Source organism: Anabrus simplex, chromosome 1, assembly GCF_040414725.1.
Source record: "Anabrus simplex isolate iqAnaSimp1 chromosome 1, ASM4041472v1, whole genome shotgun sequence".
In the NCBI taxonomy this organism is placed as follows: Eukaryota; Metazoa; Arthropoda; class Insecta; order Orthoptera; family Tettigoniidae; genus Anabrus; species Anabrus simplex.
The window spans coordinates 1015766542-1015790051 of record NC_090265.1 but is presented as its reverse complement, the minus strand read 5'-3'; the positions used below and the strand labels follow the sequence as shown (position 1 = coordinate 1015790051).

Below are 23510 nucleotides of genomic sequence, written 5' to 3'. Positions count from 1 at the left end.
ACGGACAAGAAGAAAAAAAAAAATTACGAAACGGAGTTGATATGTATATTGTATAAAACTAGTCCTGGCAAAGATCATATTTTCAGCCACGTAAAATTGCAAGCTTGCTCTTTTCCATCCTCCATCCCCGTGACATATAGTAGTTTTCAAAATGATCGACTTATACAAGGTTCTTCAAATAATGCATGTCAACATGTTAAGGAACTAATGTGGTATTTGGTGACGAACGTTTCCGCTGAGTACCCAGTTGCATTGCCTCTGTGACAAAATAAACGGAAATAATTATATAGGCCTACTCGTTGCTCATTCAATAAGAACATTTCTTAAGCTTCAAATATTTTTCCTCCTTTTCTGGCCATTTCCCAATTGTCAGGGTTTGGCTTTAATTTGGGTTAAGCCCAATTTTGCGGCCGCATGCCCTTCCTGGCGCCAACCGTATGTATTCCCTGTTCTGTGTTTCTGTGTTGGTTGGTAATATATGTTGTATATGAATGAAGATATATATTAAGGTGATCACAAACACTTAGCCCCCTGAGCTAGCAGAATTATCTGAACGCGGCTAAAATCACCAGACCAACCGGGACCTTCTGAACTGAAGGCCACTACGCTGACCAGTCAGCCAAGGAATCGAACTTTAAATAATACTAATAATAATAATAATAATAATAATATAATAATATTTTAATATATTATTTAAGACGATACCAGTGACATGCGAAACAGAAAATCCGAGGAAGGTTGTCGCATCACCACGACCGCTTTGTTGAGCACGAATCTCACTTGTATCATCCGAGATTTCAGCATAGCAAATATGAAAAACCTTCTTCGGACCGTCTTGAGCCACGAAGGTACTATGATGGAGTATACTTGAAGTACTGAACAGGCGTGAAGATGAAACCTACTTCTGTAGATGGCATTTCATTTATCCTGCCGCACGTGATTTGGTTTTCTTCCAAGCGTCTAATGCTGAAGTATGTCCCGCAGTGCATATCGACACCGTCAGACTGTTCTGTTCATTTTTCTTGTTCTTTCGTACAGGTTCTCTGATTCAGTTTGTTATAAATCCGAACATTTTTCTACAAATAAGTTTTTTTTTAAATCCATAGCCTCTTTTCAGTCTTTCGACCGGGTCAGAATAGAATCTAGCGGCGAGGATATAAATTGTGCCGGCTGCCGAAGCCTGTCGCACTCCTATGGGGCAATGATTGACTGACGAAATGAAATGTTAATGGAGAGTGTTGCTGGAATGAAATGTGATACGGAAAATCGGAGTACCCGGAGAAAAACCTGTCCCGTCTCCGCTTTGTCGAACAGAAATCTTACATGGAGTGACCGGAATTTGAACCACGGAACCCAGCGGTGAGAGGCCGGCGCGCTGCCGCCTGAGGTACGGAGGCTCACTGGAATAATTCAGATGATGATGATGATCCATCAAATTTTCAGAGTTACCATGGCATCTACAGAGACGAGATGAGCTAAGGCATTTTATTTCCATTTCAGGACTTTTACTGTCACAGAATACAAATTTAATATCTACAGCCACAGTTTTTCAGATTCATCTCATGATAGCGAACACATTGTTCCATGCATTAGCAGCTGCAACAAGTTGGTGATGGTGAGTTTTCTTTTTAAAAGAAGTAGAACTTGGATAACCATTCTCGCAACGATAATAAATTGAATACATGGAAAATTATGCATATTCAGGTCATATGCATCCATATAGTTACAGTTAAAATCGGGGAACTGGAGTAGTTTCTGTGCCCTAAGCACTACCGGATATTTACAGAGATATTTCTCTAGATTTTCTTCCGTCACCAAACCGTAATTACAAATAATTGCAGTACTTTCACATGAAAAAGTATCCCGTAATTCTATTGACATTCACTCACGGTTGGTTAGACCGGTGACGTTGGTCATTTAATTACAGCTGTAGGTTCGTAATTGCACCCGGCCCTTCGTCTCTTTATGACTTCTTGTTCTCCAGTGAAGAGGGAAGAATTGGTCTGAAATGAGGACGGGATCTAATAAAGAATCAGGATCGAAAACATCGAATGAGAAGGGGCAGTGGGCTGGTAAGACAATCATGTCTGTTACTTCTAACTTATGAATAAGATATCCTGAGTCCACCCAGCTTTCGCTCCCATAAAGCAAAGTTAGTCTGAAAACAGACCGATGTAAAGATAATTTAATCGCAACTGCGAGCTCACTGCATTAGCTTTACTGCACCTTCATTCAATCTCACTATATTACCATCCTGGGAAAACACACATCCTGAATACTTGAAATTATCTACCTGTTGCAGCTTTGTATTACCAATCTGACATTCAGTTCTGTGAATTTCTTACCTACTGAAAGGCTAATTTTCATACCCTACTCATTGCACCTATTTTCTAGTTCCAAGATATTAAGACTGCAGGCTTTCGGCACAATCTGCCATTAAGACCAAGTCGTCAGCATAGCCAGACTGCTTACATTTCCACCTAACTGAATCCTTCCCTGCCACTTTATACCTTTCAACAGATGATCCATGTAAACTACGAACAACAAAGGTGAATGATTATAGCCTTGTATAACCCCTGTAAGTACCCTGAACCAAGAATTTCTTCCATCAATTCTCACTGCAGCCCAATTGTCAACATAAATGCCTTTGATTTGATAATCTACCGGTACTCTTAATTCCATAGTCCCCTAGTATGGAGAACATCTTTTCCCTCTATACCCTATTATGTGCCTTCTCTAGATCTATGAAACATAAACACAACTGTCTATTTCTCTCGTAGCATTTTTCAGTTACCTGGCACATACTGAAAATTTGATCCTGACAGCCTCTCCGTGGTCTGAAACCACACTGGTTTTCATCCAACTTCCTCTTAACGACTGATCGAATCCTCTCTTCCAAGATTCTAGTGAATACTTTGCCTGGTACACTATTCAGTGGGATACCTCAATATTTGTTACAATCCTTCCTGTTCCCTTGCTTATAGATAGGTGCAATTACTGCTTTTGTCCAATCTAAAGGTGCCTTACCAACACTCCATGCTGATCTTATTTTATGAAGCAATTTCATCCCTGCCTTCCCACTATACTTGACCATTTCAGGTCTATTTCATCTATTCCTGCTGCTTTATGACAGTGGAGTTTATTTACCATCCTTTCCACTTCCTCAAGCGTAATTTCACCAATATCATTTTCCTTCTCCCCATGAGCTATTTTGCTCGCGACACTACCATGAAGATTTCCTTTTTCCTTCAGAAGATTTTCAAAATATTCCCTCCACCTGTCCATTGATTCCCTGGGATCTATTGAGTTCACCTGAATTTCCCAAAACACTGCTCATTTCCTTTTTCCCTCCCTAAGATTCTGTATTACTGCTCAGAAAGGTTTCCCTGCTGCTTGACCTAGCCTTTCCAGGTTATTACCAAAATCTTCCCACGACTTCTTTTTGGATTCAGCAACTATTTGTTTCGCTCTGTTTCTTTCATCTATGTACAATTCCCTGTCTGCATCAGCCCTTGTTTTTAGCTATTTCTGAAAAGCCTTCTTTTTACGTTTACAAGCTGCTCTCACTTCATCGTTCCACCAAGATGTTCGCTTTTTCCCTTCTTTACACACAGTTGTTCCTAGGCATTCCCTTGCTGTTGCTATTACAGCATCCCTGTATGCCACCCATTGTTTCTACAGTGTGTCCGAGAAGTCCCCGTACCGAGCTCGATAGCTGCAGTAGCTTAAGTGCGGCCAGTATCCAGTATTCGGGAGATAGTAGGTTCGAACCCCACTGTCGGCAGCCCTGAAAATGGTTTTCCGTGGTTTCCCATTTTCACACCAGGCAAATGCTGGGGCTGTACCTTAATTAAGGCCACGGCCGCTTCCTTCCCACTCCTACCCCTTTCCTGTCCCATCGTCGCCATAAGACCTATCTGTGTCGGTGCGACGTAAAGCAACTAGCAAAAAAGCAAGAAGTCCCCGTACCCCTGGTTTCATACGTTTTCATATTATAGTGGAGTACTTACAGATTCCCTGGATTCATATTTTTTATAATTATGTATGTGCACCATCATGCCTTACTAAGAGTTCTATCCGTCTCCAAGTCCTCATTGACATCTTGGGGAAGCATCTCGGGAGTTACGGAACGAAAGGCTTCCTCCACACTTTGGCGCAATTCTTCATTAGTCGTGTATCGACGTTGAGCCACATGGGACTTGATTATTCCCCATAATGAGTTGTCTGGCGTGGTAAGGTCCGGGCTTCGTGGTGGCCATTTCAACGGGGCTGGAGATGTTGGTGAGTCACGGCCAATCCAACGGCCTTGAAATTGTTCATCAAGGAACTCGCGCACCTGAATATCAAAATGTGCTGGAGCCCCATCCTGCTGTAACCACACATGACCCACGTTTCCCTTGTCTGGAAGCTGAGGTATTAACCAAGATTGTAACATATGCAAATAAGATTTTCCATTCACATACCCATCAAAAAAATACGGTCCGCACAAGTGACGTGATGATATCCCGGCCCATACCATAAAATGAGGGGGTTTCTTTCCAACTCTTGCAATAATGAGGATTTTCCTTAGACCAGAAAACCACATTCCTCCTATGTGAACTGCGATATGTCGCACATTCATCAGAAAATAACACTCTTGAGCGAGACACGGCAGTTGACACTGCCTGAAGCAAACCCACGGTTCTCCCAATCAAGCAGAGTAGCTTTACGAGGTGGTGGTTTGCCAAAGCGATCTCTAAATGCACTCATTATCACTGTCATTTTTAGCCCCAAATGTGCTCGTTCGTGCACTCACACACACGCCACTATTCGCTCCGCAACAGTTTAGCTGTGTCCGCTCACGTCCGCCATGACTTAACAACTGAAATGAGACTGACAACAACGCTAGCAGCAGGGATACCAATACCAATAAAACAACTATTGAATTACCCCATTATACAAACTCAATTGCCCGTGCCATAATATACCTACTAGGGGTACGGGGACTTCTCGGACATTTTGTATATCCCGAACCTGCTTACTATCCACTGTTCGGAACTTCCTACTAATTATAACCATGTACTTCTGCCCAATTTCCTCGTCTTGGAGATTTTCTATCCTTATTCGTTTACAGACAGATTCCACTTTCTCTATCTTAGGCCTAGAGATACTTAGTTCACTACAGATCAGATAGTGGTGTGTTCCATCGAAAAATCCCCGAAAAACCCGTACATTCCTACCAGATTTCCTGAATTCGAAGTCGGTTAAGATATAGTGTATTACTAGCTGATGTACCCGTGCTTCGCTACGGAATTCTAAATTTTATACAGAATTCTTGGTTAGGTAGTGTAAACGTTGTGAGCAAGATTGTATTAAGTTGCAAAGCCCTTGAAGTTGCCCTAGAAGCACGACGGGCAAGTCACCACCTTCTTTTCTCATATGAAGACGGGTTAGGGAATTTTCATTGTAATGGTAGGCCAGCTAGCCTACCGTCAGTCACAATCAGGTTGGGGAGTTTTCATTATAATGGCAGCACTCACTCTCCGCCTGCCTTTATAGATTCTCAGAAAGACTCTCTTAGTGGTTTTCCCAACTGAAAAGAACGCGGGTCATTACAATGACGTCAGTAGGAATGGCGCGATTCATATGAAATACTCGATCAGATGAAAAACCACACATTTTCTCACTTTTAACGAACAGTGCTATGCTGCCGAATTAACAGTCCAAAGCTACAGAGCTGGAATGACCGAGACGCAGACATCCGTGATCCGTGAACAATCTTCATCCTTTTTTCGGCGGGGGGAGGGCGTTTCAAATAGGGGATTATCCCAGGATAAAAACTATGCCCGTTTAATCTGTTTCCTGGGAGTACCCGATGAGTCGGAAAATTTCAATTCACTACACTGGCGGGGGAAAGAACCGTCTGACGTGGAGGCAATTTTTCCTCCAAGCCAGAGAAGAAACCACATCTTCGCTGCTTATTTGGAATAAAATTAATGTAGATTTAATGAAAGTGAAAAGGAAGAAACGGCTCTTTTCAGGGTTGAATTTTGAGTTATTTAGTGAATTGTGGTACTATAATTTGGAATAGGGCTAAATTGTTATTCCAGACCAGTTCATACTACTACTACTACTACTACTGCTACTAACAGAGCCTCTGACTTAAGTGCGCACACTGCTCATTCAAAACAGCGCGTCAGATTAGGTATCGAATAGCTGGCATACTATGATGAACCAGTGTGTTAGGTACTAGCAGTATCAGAAAATGTATGAACCAGAGGATTGGCATGCTAAAGAAGAAAGTTATCTAACTCCTCAGCTATTTCCCGCCAATATTCAGTTAGGCTGTTATACTCGGTACGCAGCAGTAATCCCATCTATCGGAGTTGAATGTCAGCATAAGAGACAAAGAACATTACAACAAACAACGGCCAGTGTAATCTTATTGTTGATCTATGTTACGCGCTTTCGATATTGTAGGCCTTCACATTATTGTCTTCCGGTTCTAAAATACCACTCTTATCATAGTCGTACGGTAAAACTGAATAAAACATAAATGATCGGAAATTATATTCTCTATAACTTTTGTAATGTAGTACTTTGCCAAAGGACCAAGAGCATAGGTATTTAAAAATTAAATTTTAGGTGCCTTCCTCTAAACTACCATTTCACCCAGGGTGAATAACATTGTTTATAGCTTAAACTGTAGTTTCTTATTCCCCGACTCTATATACAGATTTTCATTAAATTCTGTGTGCCCATTTTGTCGGGGCTCGGCGTTGATATGGACTTATAGGTGGGCCGGCGTAAGGTTGCACATGGCAGCTGCGCACAATATTGGTCACACTGCAATGGCGCACGAAGCGATGTTGCCGCTGTAACAACAGCTGATTGCACGACATATGTGTTTTTAAAAACATGGGAGAAATGTTTTTAATGTCATCGCGATGATACACAATACAAATGAAATCTGCCGACAAAAATTGAACTATCAACTCGCCGATTATTCATCACACAAAATTATACGAGATAAATATACTACGAAGTTCTCATTGTCGCGATGTTAGAAAACACGGAAGAAATCGGCCGACAAGGATCTCACTTCATATACACCTACACCAATAAATGTTGGAATAATATACACCGGTGCTAACACAAAATGTTTCGAGTAAATTCTATAAAATTTACGAAATTTCAGAAACCTTATTTTCATACCTGTTTCACAAAGGCAGAGGCTCGATACCCTCCAGTTCACTGCCATCACTACCGTCGCCTTCGTTGTCACTGTCATCATCGTCTAGGCAGATCATCAACTCCTGAGAGTCACTGATGATGCCATGTATTGCCATTGCCGAATTAATGAATGCTGCGACATGGCTAAATTTCTTCCTGCACAAAGCCGCATCCATTGGAGCAATACTCTCCCGGAACAGTCCTTCCACTTCAGTAACTGTGAAGGACGTGTTATAAGTGCGTACGTAATGTTTTACTTCACCCCATACCGTACCAACTCAATGAGGTTGAAGTGACAGTGGTACGGCGGCAACCTAATAACCTCGTGCCCTTGTTCCTTCGCTACCTCGTCGATTTTTTTTTTTTTTTGCTATTTGCTTTACATCGCACCGACACAGATAGGTTCTATAGCGACGATGGGACAGGAAAGGCCTAGGAATGGGAAGGAAGCGACCGTTGTCTTAAGGTACACCCCCAGCATTTGCCTGGAGTGAAAATGGGAAACCACGGAAAACCATCTTCAGGACTGTCGACAGTGGAATTCGAACCATCTATCTCCCGGATGCGAGCTCACAGCTGCGCGCCCCTAACCGCACGGCCAACTCGCCCGGTGTCGACTAATTTAGTCGTACACATATGCGCTGGGATATTTCTTTACTGCAGCCATTCCACTTACAGTTCTTTACGGGCGCTCGAAGAAGGGGTCTTGTCCATTATTACGGAGTGGTAACGTGCATTGTCCATAACAATGACAGATGGGACTTTGAGCTGTAAAAATCGTACTCGTGTCTTCGTATTGCATCAGCCTGGAAAGAATTAATTCCTATTACAGGAGATAGCTTAATTCGTTTCTTTCCCGGAGTGCTGTGAAACAAGTCCCTACTATCAGCCCCGTTTTCGCTATTGCTATGTACCCCAGTCACTTTTTCCTTCTGTTCTTGGAGGCGAACACCTGTTTGAATGACAGTACGCTTTGAAAGCCCTAATGTTTGAGATATGCGATCCACAACGTGATCTACAGGAACGGAGAGACGGCTATACAAGCGTACGAATTTCGTCTCCCTCTCGTAAAACTCCCGAGTTCTCCGCACTAATTCTAATGCCTGACTATTAAGGGACACTCCGCGGCTCAAAGGATTATCACTTCGCGCTTCATGACTATGTTGTCATTTCCGAGACATCGCACTGCATTCGTTAAAATAAAATTTCACAATTATCTCAAAATGAAAACAAAACTTTCATAAACGCGCGAATCACACCCGACCACGTGCTAGCGGCGACAGACAAAACGGCAACACTTCAATACAGTAGTCAAGCTACTTATAGATGGCACCACTATACTACCTATATTGCCAACAACAATCAACTGAAAATAGTTCGTATTTGTTTTGTAGCTCGTTTAAACCTTATAATATACTAGCTGATGTACCCGTGCTTCGCTACGGAATTCTACACTGTATACAGAATTCTAGGCTAGGTAGTGTACACGTTGTGAGCAAGATTGTATTAAATTGCATAGCTCTTAACGTTACCCTAGAAACGCGACGGGGAAGTCATTAAACGACTTTTCGCATATGAAGACTGTGTTAGGGAATTTTCATTGTAACGGTAGGCCCGCTTGCCTACCATCAGTCACAATCAGGTTGGGGAGTTTTCATTATAATGGCAGACACTCACTCTCCACCAGCCATTTTACATCCTCAGAAAGACTGTCTTAGTGTTTATTTTCAACTGAAATGAGCATAGGTCATTGCAATGACGTCAGTAGGAATGGCGCGATTAAAAGCAATACTTTCATATGAAATACTCCATCAAATGAAAGACCACACACTTTCTCACTTTTAACGAACAGTACTATGCTGGAATTCCAGAGCTGGAATGACCAAGTCGCAGACAGTTCTGATCCGTGAACACACTTAGTCTTTTTATCTGCGGTGCGGGGGGAGTGGGGGGGAAGGCGAATAGTGGAGAGTCCCAGGGCAAAAACTATGCCTTTTTACTAATCTGTTTCCGAGGAGTACCCGATGAGTCTAAAATCTCAATTCACTACAATGGGAACGGAAAAACCTATTTGATTTGGAGGCAATTTTTTCCTCCAAGCCAGAGGAGAAGCCCCCTCTTCACTGGTAATTTGGAATTAAATGAATGTAGAATTTAATAAAAGTGAAGCGGAAGAAGCTTTTCTTAAGAAACGGCTCTTTTCAGGGTTGACTTTTGAGTTATTTAGTGAATTGTGGTGGTATAATTGGAAATAGGCTTAAATAGTAATTCTAGACCAGGTCATACTACTGCTATAATTTGAAATAGGCTTAAATAGTAATTCTAGACCAGGTCATACTACTACTACTACTACTACTACTACTACTAAGTTAGCATCTGCCGTAAGTGTGTGCATACAGCTCATTCAAAACAGCGCGTCAGAGTAGGCATCGAATAACTGGAATACTATGATGAACCAGTGTGTTACGTACCTGCAGTATCAGAAAATGTATGAACCAGAGGAAAATGAAAATGAAAACCTACAACCTGTTTTCCAGTCATTGACCGGGTCAGGGATGTAATAAATGAAGCATATATATATAGGCTGTTAGTACAATGGGTTCGTCACTCCCAAAGTGATTTTATTAATGACTGATAGATGCTATGAAATGAGAATGGAGAGTGTTGCTGGAATGAAAGATGACAGGGAAAACCGGAGTACCCGGAGAAAAACATGTCCCGCCTGCGGTTTGTCCAGCACAAATCTCACATGGAGTGACCGGGATTTGAACCACGGTTACCAGCGGTGAGAGGCCGACGCGCTGCCGTCTGAGATACGGAGGCTACATGAACCAGAGGAATGGCATGCTAAAGAAGAAAGTTTTCCAACACCCCAGCTATTTCCCGCTAATGTCCAGTCGGGCTGTTATACTCGGTACGCAGCAGTAATCCCATCCATCGCAGTTGAGCAGGACCATAAGAAACGAAGAACATCACAACAAACAATGGTCAATGTAAAGTTATTGTTGATCAGTAACAAACAATGGTCAATGTAAAGTTATTGTTGATCAGTGTTATGCGCTTTCGATATTGTAGGCCTTCTGAAATACCACTCTTATCATAGTCGGTACAGTAAAACACTGAAACATAAATGATCGGAAATTGTATTGTCTATAACTTTTGTTATGTAGTACTTTTCGATAGCACCAATAACATAGGTACCGGTAATTAAAAATTAAATTTTAGGCGCCTTCCCCTAAACTACCATTTCATCTCGGGCGAATAAAATTATTTACAGCCTAGACTGTAGTTTCTTATTCCCCGACTCTATATAGCGGTTTTCATTAAATTCTGTTAACCCATTTTCTCGTGGCTCGGCGTTGATATGGACTTAGCAACAAAACTACAAATTCATTAATATCTGTGTTATCAGAGCCGGTACGGTAAAAATCTATAAGAGATAATTGATTGGAAATTTAATTCTATATAACTTTAGTTATATAGTATTTGTCGATAGGGCCGGTAATAATATAAATATTCGAGAATTAAATTTAAGGCCTTCCCCTAAACTACCATTTCACTCGGCGTGAACACAATTATGTATAGCCTAGATTGTAGCGGTTCATCCCCCGACTTTACATACCGATTTTCATTAAATTCTCTTCAGCCGTTTTCTCGTGATGCGTGTACATACATACAGACAGACAGACAGACAGACAGACAGACAGACAGAAATTACGGAAAAGTAAAAAATGCATTTTCTTGTTACTGAGGACATGACCGATACAGAAATACCATTCTTTTCAAATTCTGAGCAATGTACAGACAAAACTCTTATTTTATATATATAGATTTTAAATGCTCATATTTGTGTAGGCAAATAAAATATTATGAACACTATACGGAATTAAATACGAATTAACATGAATAAAATGCGCAACTGTATCTGACAAAAAAGTTGAGGATTGGTGATTCTGACTGACGGGAGACGTTCTTCATTTCACTTTTGTAGTGGTGCCAACATGACTTACAACTGTCAAGTGCAACCTTATGCCGGCCCACCTATAGCAACAAAAATCCAAATTCATGAATATCTGTGTTGTCATAGTCGGTACGGTAAAAATGCATAAGACGTAAATGATCAGAAATTTAATTCTCTATAACTTTAGTTATGTAGTATTTATCGATATGACCACTAATAATAAAAATATTTGAGAATTGAATTTTAGGCCTTTCCCATAACTACCATTTCACTCAGCGTGAAGAAAATAATTTATAGCCTAGATTGTAGCGGCTAACCCCCCCGACTCTAAATACCGATTTTTATTAAATTCTCTTCAGCCGTTTTGTCGTGATGCGTGTACAGACAGACAGACAGACAGACAGACAGACAGACAGACAGACAGACAGACAGACAGACAGAAATTACAGAAAAGTAAAAACTGCTTATTCTTGTTACTTTGGACATGATCGATACAGAAATACCATTCTTTTCAAATTCTGAGCAATGTACAGGCGAAACTCTTATATATATAGATGGATCTGGTACCCATAGCCTCCCATGTGTAGCGGTGAATAGCCTTATGCTTGAAGAATGTATTCATAACTGCTAAACCCGTACTAGCACAGAAGTCCAGCAAACGCTTCCCATTCCCATTAGCTTCCATATCTTCCCCACATTTACCAATCACCCTTCCGTATCCTTCAGTTCTATTTCCAACTCTCGCATTGACATCGCTCATTAGCACTATCCTGTCCTTACTTTTGACCCTGACTACGATGTCACCCATTGCTTCATAAAACTTGTCAATTTCATCCTCATCTGCACCCCTCACATGGTGAATACACAGAGACAGTTCTCGTCCCAATTCCTTCACCTGCCAAATCTACCCACATCATTCGCTCGTTTACGTGCTTAACAGAAACTGTGTTGCGTGCAGTAGTATTCCTGATGAACAGCCCTACCCCAGATTCTGCCCTTCCCTTTTTAACACCCGTTAAGTACACCTTATAATCTCCTACCTCTTCCTCTTTATCTCTACTTACCCGAATATCACTTACTTCTAGCACATCCAGATGCATCCTCTTTGCTTACTCAGCCAATTCTACTTTCTTTCTTCCGTAAGCCCCATTAATTTTGATAGCTCCCCATCGAATTCCATTTCGTTCGCCAAGTTGTTTCCAAGTAGGCACTCGCCTGTCAAATGGGAGTGAGACTCCGTTACTCCCATAGGTCCGAGGCTTGCTTTAAAATGTTCTGAGCTCGGTAAATTCATGAAGCAGGATGCTACCCTACTTACACGTAGTCCAAGTGAGGATCTCTCCTCTAACGGGTTAGGGACGACTGGTGGATTGTATAGCCCTAGCCGCCTGAGAACAAGGAAGGCGATACCTAAATGCACTCATGCCCACTCCCATTCCGTTGCAACTGGTATCCCGACTCTCAGGATCACTTACTAGGCCACTCAGCCGTTGCCCATGGTTCACGAACTAGGACGTGACTACAGTATCCCACACCATGGACTAGTAAATCAAGTAAATATATAAATATTCAGAATCATGATTATGAAAGGAAAAAACGTGGCAATGGAATATCATTGGATAATCACGTAAATAGGTAAATATTTCGAATCAGCATACAAAGAAAGAAAAATGCAGTCTTGATAAACTTACATAAAGTGAACTAACATATCGATTGGGAACGCAAAAAGACTACCTCCTGATGTCCGATGAGGCAAACTTTCATCTCAACTGGCGTCCGACTCGGCTGAACAGTCAGCGTACTGGCCTTCGGTTTAGAAGGTCCCGGGTTCGATTCCCGGCCGGGTCGGGGATTTTAACCTTAATTGGTTAATTCCTACGGCACGGGGGCTGGGTATGTGTGTTGTCTTCTTCCTCATTTCATCCTCATCACGACGCGCAGTTCGCCTACGGGAGTCAGATAGAAAGACCTGCACCTGGCGAGCCGAACCCGTTCTGGGATATCCCGGCACTAAAAGCCATACGACATTTCTGTTTATCTCAACTGGCATGTAAATAAACAATGTATGTCAGTAAACAAAACTTCAGTTACTGGTTAAATGTAAACACGTAAATCATCATTGAAAAGCTCCAATAGGCCTATAGCACAAATGTCGTCGTGAGGCGTGCTGTCAGACCTTCCATCGGAATTGTTGGGCCGATCTTTGAAGATGATGCCGTTCGGACAGTGACTGTCTATGCAGGGCGATACACAAACGTGATTGAGAACTTCTTCGTTCCACAACTACAGACACAAGGTCGTCTGTACACGATAGGGTTTCAACAAGATTACCTTTTGTGTACACTACGCCACCTCTTTCCACATCGATTAATCTCACGATTCAGGGATATTCCATGGCCGGTGTATCCCGATGTATCTCGCTCCGATATTTTCCTATGGGGTTATCTGAAGGACAGACTTTTCGCACGTTGGCTCAACACTATTGAGTTGAAAGTCTCAATCCAGAAGGAGACAGGTAATTCCTCCCGAAATTCGTGGTCATGAGGAGCTTTTGCAAATGTCTGCGAAAGTGCATCACCTGATATGATTTTCAAGAAATGAACTTTAGTTTCGTGTTTCAATGGTGGCAATATGTGTAGCACTTAGTTACAAATAGCGTTGCTGTAAATACACGTTATCGTTCAGTATCAATGTTTACTTTTCTATTGTTTCCCGTGGATAACCCTGTCTGTATATGCAGACCTGCCGGGCTCAGTAGCTCAAACGGTAGAGCGAAGGCTCTCGATCTCGGCTCAGTCCGATGGTATTCGAAGGTGCTTACATACGCCAGCCTCGTGTCGATAGATTTACTGGCACGTAAAATAACTCGCTTTGGGACACAATTCCGGCGCATTGGCGTCTCTGGAAACCGTAAAAGCAGTTAGTGGGACGTAAAACTATTTTTATATGCAAACTTCCGCTAAAATATTTAACAAAGTATTTGAGTTCACTCAAACTTCGTAAAAGTTTCATGAATATATATTGAATGACATTCTGTGAAAATTATACTATGGAAAACTATCTGCATGTTGACGACATTCGAACCCACCATCTGAATGCAAGCTCACAGCTACGTTACTCATTCCGCGTGATTTACTTTTTTTTGGTTCCGTTTTGCCGTGAGCTGTAACGTTAACATTCCTTATTTCTTTTACATTCAGCCTTGACGACTATAAGTACTCATGCATAAGCTCATGCTTCGGGTGGAAAATTTCTCCCATGGGCAACCTGCACATCTGAATGTGGGATGATATGGTAGGGAGAGGGTGAAACCTTCGGCGCGTAGCCTACTCCTGTCGAATAAAGGCCACCACACACAGAAAGCTAGGCTAAGCTACGCGGTGTTATGAAAAATATCGCTCCCATTGAATTTAAGTAGGAAGAGACACACAGGCCGCTATGCTAAGCTATACTGTGCTAGCTAAGCTAGACAGATAGCTATGCAGGTGATTTTCTTGACTGTAGCTGGCCTGGCGCATGTGCTTTTCATTTCTGAGCAGTTGGTCTGGCGGGCTGTCGTGTGTGTTTTGTTGTGTCGTGTGAGTCCCATCTGGTAGTGCTTCGTTATTTTAATACTTAGGATAACAGACCAAAAGAAGAACGACTAACTGAGGAGGTGAAAAGATATCCCTGCCTTTATGATACGTCATCAAATTACTACAGAGACTTGACAAGAAAGGAAAACTGTTGGCAGGAAATAAGTACAGTACTTCAAATTGATTGTAAGTAGGCTACCATTTATAAATTAGCTATATAATCACAATTTTGACAGTCCTAATTGTTTGAGAAGAATACATTTTCACATGGCTTTACGCACATTATTTACAATTTTGCAGATACAGTTGAAGCGCCTGTTCTGTAACTGTATGCCATATTCTTAAATATATCAACAGTTACTAAGAACGTGAAAAGTAAAATAACATGTATTGTTTTAAGTAAAGAACTTAAGGGAAAGACTGCGAGACTGTTTCAGAGAGGCACTAAAGAGGCAAAAAGAGAGTAAAAGTGGACAGGAAGGGAAAAAATGAAGGAGTGTAAATTCCACTAACAAATGGAATTCTTTCTGCCTTATATTTCTACAGGAAGGTGAGCTGTTACTTTAACGTAGTATGGCTAATATTTAAAATATTTTTAATATTGAAATGAAGTTATAAGTGAATTCATATATTGAGTATAGGATAATTCAAAACGCATGTAATATATTTTTTTTTTTACAAGTTTCTTTACGTTGCACCGACACAGATAGGTCTTATGGCGACGATGGGAGAGGAAAGGGCTAGGAGTGGGAAGGAAGTGGCCGTGGCCTTGATTGAGGTACAGCTCCATTTGCCTGATGTGAAAATGGGAAACCACGGAAAACCATCTTCAGGGCTGCCGACAGTGGGGTTCGAACCTACTATCTCCCGCATGTAATTCATTCGAGGTTATAAGAAAATAAGAACGTCTCTATGTTTTAAACATGAATAATTGTGTTTGAAGCACAAGGACTAGGACAGTTCAATATGCCCATTCTCCATAAACGGATCTCCATGTGCCATTTCTTATTATACCTTTGTATGTGTATTAATAGCTTAATTTTCCTTAAAGCACACATTCAGACATTGACAGGCACGCAACATATCGAGGTCAAGAGATAACTGAAGTAGCCACCAGATGAGAGTTCGGAATATGAAGACCTACACCCCTTATCATCATTGGTTCCGTCCACCCCCACACCTACACAATCTCAGCCAGTCGAACCCCTTCGAAAAAAAGAAAATCATGCCACTGAACAGAGAGAGTAATCAATTATTTACAACAGCGAGACAATAAATGTGCTGCCTAGCGTAGTTAGCTTAGCTTTTTATTCGTGTCATAGCACACCACAGCTTGGCATTGCTTAGCGTAGCATAGCATAGCGTAGCGAAGCTTAGCTTAGCTTTCTGTGTGTGGTGGCCTTAACACCAGGGGTCTGCTCAAAGCTTTACGTCCGCATCCGACGGATGAATCAATATCAACAGCGGTTATAACCCCTGTCTCCATAATATGAACACTGCGGAGAGGATGGGAATTGAATCCAGGCTTAGGCACGCAATCTAGTGATCAGAAATTGTATACCACCACCTCACCTACTCTGCCGGACAACATTCTGAAGATTTTTTCGACAAACGGGACTCGAACCGGCTAACCACGGTGACATACCATTATCGACTTGACGCGTTAACGATCATGGCCACCAGGCGGACACAGCTTTGGTTACTGGCATCATTACGATTGCACTTGTTCAGAGAGATCCGTGATTCGAGAACTAGTCATGGAACCTGCGTCTGGTTGCAGATACACATTTTATTTCAGTACTTCAGGGTCAGCGAATAAGTCATTATTGAATGTGACTTATCAAAAACCAAATTGTAAGTGGGCAATCAGGGAAAAGGCCTCTTGGAACTTTTCAAGGACACGTTTGTATTAGGGGGAGGTTACATTCATATCGTTATATAAATGCTTATATTTGTCACCAGCATGTTATTTCCATAGTACATCCAGGTGTTGCTGATGGCCACAAATGTTCGAGCACTCAGCCGAGGCTATGATTTTGTCCTTTACTGTTATTAAGCATAGCGGAAATAACTACTCCTTCCGTCGGATGTGACGTGGTCTACCCGAGAGTACTGCCCCGACTAACTGGTTCCTCATAGTTTACCAGCTACTTCTAAATGGCATTTGTTTGGATTTCAGGAATTAGGGCAATTTTAGTTGATCTTTATTAGTTATTTTTAGGTATGAGTTCTGCGATAAGCCAGTCAAAGGGCCGGTACAACCATCTGCTGGTGAACTACCCGGGGGTGTAAAACAGGATATGAAGATCGCTCTAGTTCAGTGATATATTCCACTAAATCTTTGGTGCCGGGGTGAGTGTCTAAGATGTTGGGGCGCTGGCCTTCTGACCCCAACTTGGCAGGTTCGATCCTGGCTCAGTCCGGTGGTACTTGAAGGTACTCAGATACGTCAGCCTCCTGTTGGTCGATTTACTGGCACGTAAATAAACTTCGGGACAAAATTCCGGCACCTCGGCCTCTCCGAAAATCGTCAAAGTAGTTAGTGAGACGTAAAAATATTATTATTATTATTATTATTATTATTATTATTATTATTATTATTATTATTATTATTATTATTATTATATCATTGGCATGTCCCTTGAAGAATGTTGCCTCTTATGAAACTGTGCCTACCTGTACTTAATCATTCGTCAGTGATTTCATGAAGTCGATACCAGCATTGCTGATAGTCCAGATCTAACTGCACGAAATCAATTCTATCACAAAGATGCTTCTCAGCGTAGAAAACGGCCTTGAACCAAGTATTCAATCTTGTCAGCACTGGTACTGGAAACGGTTCAGGATTCTCTGACGGATACTTTTCTTTGAGAAATAGAACATCTAGGTGTTTTCTCTTTCTCGTATTGAGAAACACAGCTTTTAACCTTAGCCACCGCTGCATGAAGTTTCGTCAGTTCTTTCGTGAATATGCATCCTACAAAATTTAACCGGTGTACCCAACACTGAATGTGAACTGCATCCTTCAATGAATTCATTCATCCATTCTTTAATTGCAGGGTGCTCCAATTTCTCTAGTGGTATGTTCGCTTTAAGAAGATTCCGTAGTCCTTATTGGTAAAAGTATCCCTTGCAATAGCTCTTTTGTTTGTTTGCAGCAAAATTACACTGTACAATATTATGTTGCCTCTTACGACAAGAGGATGTACTGGCTGTAGATGATCTCTTTACTCGTTGGTGTTTCTCACTTCGCACATGCTTGGTACACTATCTTTTCTATTCTAAGATATCGCACACTTACAGTATTGACACATCATGGTTTTTGAATCAGATACATATAATCCCTTTCCTTTGCACTAACGCTCATCTTTGACATAATACTAACCGTACCAGAACAGAGAGAGCAAACAAAAGGACTGTTACTGACAAGCTTTTGCAGAATGACGAACGCGCATGAGTCGAGTTGATGGAGTGGGAGAACAAGTTGACCTTGTAAGACTGTGATGGACACGATGGTCTATTTTGGCGGTGAAAAAACCTTTATAAGAAGGTAAACACCGTGAATTCGCGTTATTATGCATATAAAATTCCTGAAGTTGGCTTACTCGCGTTTGTCATTTCGTTTTATTTCGCGAAATAAATAGAATTTTCGAATTGTTAACAACGTTTATGTATAGGAAGCTGTTTCCCAAGCATTTTAGGGAATATTTTTTAAAAAGTCGGCGTTATCGCAAACTCGAAAAATGCAGGTCCCTACTTATTAGGTATTGGTTTTGAACGTCATATATTAACCTCAGTAAAGATTGACATAAATCGTTGTCCATAACTCTACAGACTCCCTTTGTTAGGCTTGTTGGTGATAATTAGCAGATGCAAGCATAGTAAAATAAGACTATTGAAACGAGCTTAATGCATATGATAGAGAACATCTCAATAAAAAGCGAGAAGTCGCTGAAAACCAGTCGTTCCGGGTAGCTACCTAGCGGTTACGCGGAGATGGTACTACGCAAGCCGAAGTACCAACTGATTTAGAGCCCCGGATAGTTTATTTCCCGCGCAGCTGCCATCTAGTTTACCAGCAGTTTGTTGAACCGGGCTTTTGACTGGCATATCGCTCTTGAATGTTAGTATACAGTATATGAGTTCCTTCATAAAGTAGTGCAACTCCGTCACAGTTTTGTAGGGCATGATTTCGTTTTAACATACGATTCTCTATGTTTTATGCAGATTTGGTGAAATATCTTGTCTACCCTCTTTACTACGACTTGGCCGTAGCATTTTGCAGTAATGCCAACGTACCTCGCCTGTATTCAAATAGGCAACGTTGCTATTGGCTTATTATGCTATACCTCGGTCTCTAACAAATTAATAACAGGACAAACAGGGGAAACTTTGATAAGAAACAGATTTATATCACACACTGAACCCCCTTCCATGCGGCCTTAGAGTGGAGGAGCCGTACTAAAGATTTCGTCGTTAGGAGATGGATTATCCTGTTGCCATCATCATCATCATCATCTTCCTTCCAAGTATTGGGCCATGTGACCCGTTACGGTCTTGCATTTTACTTTTTGCAAGACTTGAAAGCAATCAAATGTCCTTCCGACGGGTTGCTAGCCTGAAGGAAGTAAGACCATTGGTGGGGCTGCCACCTCTCAGCTAATGGACTAGCTGAAATCACAGCATTTCCTCCATAATGGATGTAACGGTTATACCGCCGTGACTCTGTCAACAGGGCTGGGAACAGGTTTTTTCATCTCGGGAAGGTGAGGTTGGCGTTTGGGCAGGAGAGGTTATGTCATCATCATCATCATCATCATCATCCTTCCAAGTATTGGGCCATGTGGCCTGTTACGGTCTTGCATTTTGTTTCCATCGCTTCATTGGACGTCCTGTAGATCTCTGTCCTCTTGGTTGATAGCGTAGGATCTCCTTTGGTAGTCTTCCAGATTCCATCCTTTGAACATGACGTTTCCAGTTTTCTTGGTAATCATAGATGTAATTGATTACTGATTTCACATTCAGTCCCTTAAGCACATCTTCATTTCTTACACGATCCCATTTCGTATAGCCTGCTGTTCTGCGCATGAATGTCATTTCACGTGCTGTAATTCTGGAAATGTCTTGAGTTCTTATTGTCCATGCCTCACTGCCGTAGCAAAGCGTTGGTCTGGCTAAAGTGTTATAAAGACGTAAGCGAGTGTGTTTTTGGACAAGAGATGGCTTCATGATATGATTTATGATTCCTGTTGTTCTGGTAAATTTGGTTATTTTTGCAGAGATATCAATTTCCCCTTGGTAAGATAAATTGTATCCCAGATAACTGAATTCGTTGACTCTTTCCAAAATTTTATTATCTAAACAGATTTTACTTGGGATAGGGTCCTTCCCCTTAAAGGCCATTATTTTGCTCTTTTGTGGTGAAATGATCATGTCGAATTTTGAAGAGACTTTCTGGAGATTAAATACTGACCACTGAAGATCATCTTCTGATGATGCTACCAATGCAACATCATCAGCAAAGAGTATGGCATCTAGTTGTGTGAGATATCTGCTGACTGGGATTGATCCATGCCTTTCATGCCTCCATTCCTGTATTATGTTGTTCATATAGATTATGAACAACAAAGGAGAAAGTCCACAACCTTGTCTCACACCTCTGCTGATCGGTTTCCATTCAGTCTGATGATTACCTAACTTTATTGCAATAAGGTTGTCACTGTACATGTTGTATATGTTATCTATTAACTGTTGTGGGACATTATCTTCTGCTAAGATATTAAGAAGTCTGTTCCTATTAACTAGGTCAAAGGCTTTCTTAAAACCAACAAATGCTATGTGAGTTTCCAAGTTAAATTCCCTGCGTTTTTCGACCGAGATTTTCAAGGTAAAGTAAGCATCAGCACATGAGCGTCCCTTTCGAAATCCATGTTGTTCATTTCCAATCACATTTTCATAATACTTGAATAATTTTTCTCTGACAATATTTGAGTAAATTTTGTAACCTGAGTTGAGTATACTTATCCCTCTGTAATTTCCACAGTCTTTCACACTGCCCTTCTTATGAAGAGGAATAACCATAGCTTTTTGCCAATTCTCTGGTGGTCTGTTGCCATTCCAAATTAAATTGATGAATTTGAGAAATCTTTGCTTGAAGATGTCACTGGAATACTTGAATAATTCTGCATTTATTGAATCTTCTCCAGATGCTTTTCCATTTCTAAGTTTTCTGAGTATTAGCTCCAGTTCTTCGAGTGTAATGATTTCCGAAGACTTGTTAAGAGATGTTGGCAGAAGAAATGGCTCAATATTTGAACCTCTCCAAAGGTTCGAAAAATAAATGAGCCACTCCGTTAGAGGTATTGCATTAATGCGTATGTCTTCTTGTACATCATTATTTAGTTTCTTGAGTATTTTATAGGTCTGTGGTTGTGGTCTTGTTATATCAGTCTCCAGTTGTGAAACAAAGTTTTCCCAACTCTTTCTGTGCTTTTTCCGCACTTCCCTTTTTGCTATTGCTCTCTTGTGGTGATACTCTATTTTATCTTCTAATTTGCCAGTTGACAAAAAAATTTTTATAAGCATTTCTTTTGTCCGAAATAACCTTTTCAATCTCTTCATCCCAGATTCTTAAACCTTTTTTCCTCTGCCATTTTTTCTTAACTCCCAAACTCTCAAAAGCAGACTGCTTTAAAATTGAACACAAATTAGACCACTCCATTTCCACATTGTCACTAACTGGTGTCATCTGTGTAAGTTCGTTAAGTCTGTTCTGGTACAGCCATTTTATACTGGGGTCTCTTAATAGGTTAACCTTATAAGAAGTTTTAATTTCTTGTGTTGTTTGTGTGTTTCTTTTATACCATCTAGGCCTCAGACGAATAGGTGCTACTAATAGATAGTGATCAGTTTCCAATTCAGGGCCTCGATAGACTCTTGTATCCAAGACTAAATCTGCCAATTTACTATTACAAATTATATAATCTATAATCGATTTCTGATTTCGTGCAGACCACGTATACTTGTGGGTGTCCTTGTGTGGGAACATTGTGTTCATAATCTTTAACTGATTGAAGACAGTGAAATCTATTAATTTCGTTCCATTGTTATTACGGGTTGTTTCTCCGTGGATTCCGATGTGATTCTGAATTTTCTCATTACCAACTCTGGCATTGAAGTCTCCCAGTAATAGTAGCATATCTTGTTTGTTAATTTTATTGACTATCTTTTGCAGATCATTATAGAACCCATCACTTTCGTTTGAATTGCCCTCCACTGGAGCGTATACCCCTATAACTGTAAGATAACCCCTGAATAGTTTTAGTCTTAATTGGATAATCCTTTCATTCCAAAAAGTGTAGTTATCAATTGTTGATCTTAATCTTTGGTGTACCATGAGCAGTACACCCGCCTGTGCTCTAGTATCTCTGTCAACCCCACTGTAAAACTGTAAATAATTTACTGTCTCTTTTGATCCCTGAAGCTTTCTTTTTGTTTCTGAAATTGCCGCAATTAAAATGTCTTTTTTTGCGAGAATGTCGTCCAGCTGGTCATCTTTGTGTGAGATACCTTGTACATTCCAGGTAGCACATCAAAGTATTTTTCTTCTTCCAATCTTTGTCCGTTTCACTGTCCTTTTCAATGCCAGGAGAGGTTATGTATTCCACATAAAGTTAATTTTAGATAATATACAGAACAATAACAAATAGGTAATATGCCAAGTTCTTCATGGTATAGATAAAATACATATAAAGTGTATAAAATATCATAATTTTAAAATATTCACCGTATAAGGAAACTTCAATCTTCAAAGAATATAAAAGACTTGTTTATAATAACCATAACAACTGTCACTAATCCTTCACAGCACCATAATTTTCATATTTTCCAAAAAAACTACTATAAAATTCAGGACACCAGTAAGTGTATATTACAAAGATGACTTAAGTTTCATAACAACAGCATCAAATCTATATCAATTCAGAAAAAACAGAATTATAAAAGTACTAATACAGAGCTTCTCATATATGTAATGATATTGTCATGGCCACCTAATCCTGTTGCCATTCTAAGAATCATACCTTCATGCACGGACCATTCCTTCCAGATCGTAATCTGTTGCTGTTCGTTAATTAGTTTCTCACTGTGAACCGAGTTGTGATCAGTTGAGCGTTTAGTTTCCGGTGGTGGGTCGTCTGTCGCTACCCGGCCGTGACTGCTAGTAAAGGAAGGTCGCCCACCCCCGCGGGCATCACTATCTTGCTAGTGCAAGGTCGGCTGACATGAATTTCAGTTTGTTTCAGAAGAAGTCCCTTGTCAAGTATTTGGGGATGTTATATTATCATTGTATATTCAGAATTGGAACTGGCGGGAACAAAGATTTATCTTCTAACTACATTTCTATCGGCTTTACGTCGCACCGACACAGATAGGGCTTATGGCGACAATGGGATAGGCCTAGGAGTAGGAAGGAAGCGGCCGTGGCCTTAATTAAGGTACAGCCTTTGCATGGTGTGCAAAATGGGAAACCACGGAAAACCATCTACAGGGCTGCCGACAGTGGGATTCGAACCCACTATCTCCCGATATAAGCTCACAGACGCGCGCCCCTAACCGCACGGCCAGCTCGCCCGGTCGTATCGAATATAACAGCCTGTCTGACTTGGCGGGAAATAGCCGGGAATTCGATAACTTTCTTCTTTAGCTTGCCTTTCCTCCGGTTCATAATTTTACTGATACTACTGGTTGGTAACACACTGGTT

General features: G+C 40.9%; 1 protein-coding gene across 1 annotated transcript in view; it reads left to right on the top strand.

The window, feature by feature from the left end:
• The window catches only part of Su(Tpl) (Suppressor of Triplolethal), a 471359-nt gene that overhangs the window by 83578 nt on the left and 364271 nt on the right, over positions 1–23510 (top strand). The gene's annotated exons all lie outside the window — the stretch shown is intronic.